The sequence below is a fragment of the Arachis hypogaea genome, chromosome 19, assembly GCF_003086295.3.
Source record: "Arachis hypogaea cultivar Tifrunner chromosome 19, arahy.Tifrunner.gnm2.J5K5, whole genome shotgun sequence".
Taxonomy (NCBI): domain Eukaryota; kingdom Viridiplantae; phylum Streptophyta; class Magnoliopsida; order Fabales; family Fabaceae; genus Arachis; species Arachis hypogaea.
Genome location: NC_092054.1, coordinates 68,818,587 through 68,824,497, shown reverse-complemented (window position 1 = coordinate 68,824,497; position 5,911 = coordinate 68,818,587). Strand labels below are relative to the sequence as shown.

The 5,911-nt window shown below is 38.1% G+C and overlaps 1 non-coding gene across 1 annotated transcript; it reads right to left on the bottom strand.

Moving 5' to 3' along the window:
• Positions 1–3,813: 3,813 nt before the first annotated feature.
• On the bottom strand, positions 3,814–3,921 carry LOC112781641 (small nucleolar RNA R71). The gene has a single exon (XR_003192405.1). It is a non-coding gene; the product is annotated as a small nucleolar RNA R71 (small nucleolar RNA).
• Positions 3,922–5,911: the final 1,990 nt, after the last annotated feature.

The following is a 5,911-nucleotide window of genomic DNA, read 5'->3' as shown; positions in this document are numbered from 1 at the left end:
CTGGCGTTCAACTCCACAAATGGCCTCTGCACGTGGAACACTTAAGCTCAGCCCAAACACACACCAAGTGGGCCCCGGAAGTGGATTTATACATCAAATACTTACTCATGTAAACCCTAGTAGCTAGTTTATTATAAATAGGACCTCTTACTATTGTATTAGGCATCTTTGGTCTCAGTTTTAATCCATTGTTCATCTTAGGAGACTATTGATCTCGTTTAGGGGGCTGGCCATCTCGGCCATGCCTGGACCTTCACTTATGTATTTTCATACGGTAGAGTTTCTACACTCCATAGATTAAGGTGTGGAGCTCTGCTGTCCCTCAAAGATTAATGCAAAGTACTACTGTTTTCTATTCAATTCTTCTTATTTCTCTTCTAAGATATCCATTCGCACCCAAGAACGTGATGAAGGTGATGATTATGTGTGACGCTCATCATCCTTCTCCCTTATGAACGCGTGCCTGACAAACACTTCTGTTCTACATGAAATAAGCTAGAATGAATATCTCTTAGATCTCCTAACCGGAATCTTCGTGGCGTAAGCTAGAATGATGGCGGCATTCAAGAGAATCCGGAAGGTCTAAACCTTGTCTGTGGTATTCTGAGTAGGATTCAATGATTGAATGACTGTGACGAGCTTCAAACTCGCGAGTGCTGGGCGTTAGTGACAGACGCAAAAGGAGGGTGAATCCTATTCCAGCATGATCGGGAACCGACAGATGAATAGCCGTGCCGTGACAAGGTGCGTGAGCATATTATTCACTGAGAGGAGGGGATGTAGCCACTGACAACGGTGATGCCCTTGCATAAAGCCAGCCATGGAAAGGAGTAAGACTGATTGGATGAAGATAGCAGGAAAGCAGAGGTTCAGAGGAACGAAAAGCATCTCCATTCGCTTATCTGAAATTCCTACCAATGATTTACATAAGTATCTCTATCCCTATTTTATTATATTAAATTTCGAAAACTCCATTATCACTTTATATCTGCCTGACTGAGATTTACAAGGTGACCATAGCTTGCTTCATACCAACAATCTCCGTGGGATTCGACCCTTACTCACGTAAGGTATTACTTGGACGACCCAGTGCACTTGCTGGTTAGTTGTATCGAAGTTGTGACAATTATGAATTAAGATCAAAGCACCAAGCTTTGGAGCCATTACCAGGGATTGTTCGAGCCTGGACATCACAATTTCGTGCACCAAGTTTTTGGCGCCGTTGCCGGGGATTGTTCGAGTTTTCGGCAAGCTTTTGGTCCGGTAACATCAGTGCCAAATTCTCTTTTGGTCCAGCAACAACAGTGCCCAGTTCCAAGTTTTGATCCGGCAACAGCACCAAGTTTTTGGCGCCGTTGCCGGGGATTGTTTGAGTTTGGACAACTGACGGCTCATCTTGTTGCTCAGATTAGGTAATTTTCTTTTCGTTTTGTTTTCAAAAAAAAAAAAATCTTTCAAAAATATTTTCAAAAATCTCTCATCTGTTTTCGAAAAAATTATAAAAATGTTTTCAAAAATTTTATTCAAGATTTTTAAGAATGAATTCTAGTGTTTCATGAAGCATGTGAAGCCTGGCTGGCTGTAAAGCCATGTCTAAATTCATTTGGACTGAGGCTTGCAATTTGTTATCAAGAGCAACTTAGTTGTTGCTCATCCACCTGCTGCTGATCTATGATCACCTGCTGAAGCTTGGCTGGCCATTGGCCATGTCTAGTGTTTTGGACTGGAGCTTTCTTTGAAAGCTTGGCTGGCTAGTGAGCCATGTCTAATTCCTGGACTGAAGCTTTAGACTAAGAATGCAAGATTCCTGGAATTCATATTAAAAATTTTGGAATCCTTATTTTTCCTTTTCAATTAATTTTCGAAAAAAAAATCCAAAAAAATTAGAAAATCATAAAAATCAAAAATATTTTTCTGTTTCTTGTTTGAGTCTTGAGTCATATCATAAGTTTGGTGTCACTTGCATATGCATCTTGCATTTTTTCGAAAATATCATGCATTCATAGTGTTCTTCATGATCTTCAAGTTGTTCTTGGTAAGTCTTCTTGTTTGATCTTGATGATTTTTTGTTTTGTGTCTTTTCATGTTTGTCATATGCATTCTTGAATTCTTAGTGCGTAAGCATTAAAGAATTCTAAGTTTGGTGTCTTGCATGTTTTCTTTGCATTAAAAATTTTTTCAAAATATGTTCTTGATGTTCATCTTGACATTCAAAGTGTTCTTGGTGTTCATCTTGACATTCATATCATTCATACATGCATTCATTGTTTTGATTCAAAAATTTCATGCATTGCATCTTTTTAGTGTTTTTCTCTTGCATCATAAAAATTCAAAAATCAAAAAAAATATCTTTCCCTTTTTCTCTCATCAAATTCGAAAATTGAATTGACTTTTTCAAAAGTTTTTAAAATCAAGTTGTTTCTCATGAGTCAATTCAAATTTTCAATTTGAAAATCTTATCTTTTTCAAAATCTTTTTCAAAAATCAAATCTTTTTCATTTTTCTTAGTTATTTTCGAAAATTTTAAAAATCTTTTTCAAAAATCTTTTTCTTATTTTTACATCAAATTTTCGAAAATAACATAAACAATTAATGTTTCGATTCAAAAATTTCAAGTTTGTTACTTGCTTGTTAAGAAAGATTCAAACTTTGAGTTCTAGAATCATATCTTGTGATTTCTTGAGAATCAAGTCATTAATTGTGATTTTAAAAATCAAATCTTTTTCAAAACTAATTCCTATCATATCTTTTCAAAAATATCTTCTTATCTTATCTTTTTCAAAAATTTGATTTCAAAATATCTTCTCTAACTTCCTAACTTCTTACCTTTTCAAAATTTGTTTCAACTAACTAACTAACTTTTTGTTTGTTTCTTAACTTTTTCAAAACTACCTAACTAACTCTCTCTCTCTAATTTTCGAAAATATCTTCTCTCTTTTTCAAAAACTTCTTTTTAATTAACTAATTATTTTTAATTTTTATTTTTGATTTCAAAAATTTTCGAAAATTACTAACATTTTTCAAAAACCATTTTCAAAAATCACTAACTCTTTTTCAAAATAATTTTCGAAAATTATCCCTCCCCCATCCTATTCTATTTATTCATTCATATCCTAACATCTCATCTCACATCTCTTCCATCCGTACAGTTGTGTTTCTTCCTTTACATCACACTCTTTGTCTCCCCCTCTTTTCTTCCACTCACAAAGGGATCCCTATACTGTGGTATAAAGGATCTCTATTATTATTATTATTTTTCTGTGCCTTCTTCTTTGTCATATGAGCAGGAGCAAGGATAAGAACATTCTTGTGGAAGCAGATCCAGAACCTAAAAGGACTCTGAAGAGAAAATTAAGAGAAGCTAAAATACAACAATCCAAAAATAACCTTTCAGAAATTTTCGAACAGGAAGAGGAGATGGCAGCCGAAAATAATAATAATGTAAGGAAGATGCTTGGTGACTTTACTACACCTAATTCCAATCTACATGGAAGAAGCATCTCCATTCCTGCCATTGGAGCAAACAACTTTGAGCTGAAACCTCAATTAGTTTCTCTGATGCAGCAGAACTGCAAGTTTTATGGACTTCCATCTGAAGATCCTTTTCAGTTCTTAACTGAATTCTTGCAGATATGTGATACTGTTAAGACTAATGGAGTAGATCCTGAAGTCTACAGGCTCATGCTTTTCCCTTTTGCTGTAAGAGACAGAGCTAGATTATGGTTGGATTCTCAACCCAAAGACAGCCTGAACTCTTGGGATAAGCTGGTCACGGCTTTCTTAGCCAAGTACTTTCCTCCTCAAAAGCTGAGCAAGCTTAGAGCTGATGTTCAAACCTTCAGACAGAAAGAAGGTGAATCTCTCTATGAAGCTTGGGAAAGATACAAACAGTTGACCAAAAAGTGTCCTTCTGACATGCTTTCAGAATGGACCATCCTGGATATATTCTATGATGGTTTATCTGAGCTATCAAAGATGTCACTGGACACTTCTGCAGGTGGATCCATTCACCTAAAGAAAACGCCTGCAGAAGCTCAAGAACTCATTGACATGGTTGCGAATAACCAGTTCATGTACACTTCTGAAAGGAATCCTGTGAGCAATGGGACGCCTATGAAGAAGGGAGTTCTTGAGGTTGATACTCTGAATGCCATATTGGCTCAGAATAAAATATTGACTCAGCAAGTCAATATGATCTCTCAGAGTCTGCATGGAATGCAAGCTGCATCCAACAGTACTCAAGAGGCTTCTTCTGAAGAAGAAGCTTATGATCCTGAGAACCCTGCAATAGCAGAGGTAAATTACTTAGGTGAACCTTATGGAAACACCTATAACTCAACATGGAGAAATCATCCAAATTTCTCATGGAAGGATCAAAAGCCTCAACAAGGCTTTAATAATGGTGGAAGAAACAGGTTTAGCAATAGCAAGCCTTTTCCATCATCAACTCAGCAACAGACAGAGAACTCTGAACAAAATGCTTCTAATTTAGCAAATCTAGTCTCTGATCTATCTAAGGCCACTGTAAGTTTCATGAATGAAACAAGGTCTTCCATTAGAAATCTGGAAGCACAAGTGGGCCAGCTGAGTAAAAGGATCACTGAAATCCCTCCTAGTACTCTCCCAAGCAATACAGAAGAGAACCCAAAAGGAGAGTGCAAGGCCATTGACATAAGCATCATGGCCGAACCTGAGAGGAGAGGAGAGGACGTGAATCCTGGGACGTCCAGTGATCAATAAGGAGCTTCCCCCTGAGGAACCAAAGGAATCTGAGACTCATCTAGAGACCATAGAGATTCCATTGAACCTCCTTATGCCCTTCATGAGCTCTGGTGAGTATTCCTCTTCTGAAGAGAATGATGATGTCACTGAAGAGCAAACTGCCAAGTTTCTTGGTGCAATCATGAAGCTGAATGCCAAATTATTTGGCATTGATACTTGGGAAGTTGAACCTCCCTTGTTCATCAATGAACTAAGTGATCTGGATCAACTGACATTGCCTCAGAAGAGACAGGATCCTGGAAAGTTCATAATACCCTGTACCATAGGCACCATGATCTTTAAGACTCTGTGTGACCTTGGTTCAGGAATAAACCTCATGCCCCTCTCTGTAATAGAGAAACTGGGAATCTATGGGGTGCAAGCTGCTAAAATCTCACTAGAGATGGCAGATAGCTCAAGAAAACAGGCTTATGGACAAGTAGAAGATGTATTAGTAAAGGTTGAGGGCCTTTACATACCTACTGATTTCATAGTCCTGGATACTGGAAAGGAAGAGGATGAATCCATCATCCTAGGAAGACCTTTCCTGGCCACAGCAAGAGCTGTGATTGATGTTGACAGAGGTGAAATAGTCCTTCAATGGAATGAGAACTCCCTTGTATTCAAAACTCAAGGATCTCCCTCTGCAACCATGGAGAGGAAGCTTGAAAAGCTTCTTTCAAAGCAGAGTCAACCAGAGCCCCCACAGTCAAACTCTAAGTTTGGTGTTGGGAGGACACAACCAAACTCTAAGTTTGGTGTTGAACTCCCATATCCAAACTCTAAGTTTGGTGTTGGAGAGTTTCAACAAAGCTCTGCACATCTGTGAGGCTCCATGAGAGCTCACTGTCAAGCTATTGACATTAAAGAAGCGCTTGTTGGGAGGCAACCCAATGTTTATCTAATTCTTATTTTTATTGTTTTTCATGTTTTCTTAGGTTCATGATCATGTGGAGTCACAAAATAAATAGAAAAATTGAAAACAGAATCAAAAACAGCAGAAGAAAAATCACACCCTGGAGAAGCATCTGTCTGGCGTTCAGCGCCAGAACAGAGCATGGTTCTGGCGCTGAACGCCCAAAATGGGCAGCTTCTGGGCGCTGAATGCCAGAACAGGCATGGTTCTGGCGTTCAACGCCAGAAATGGCAC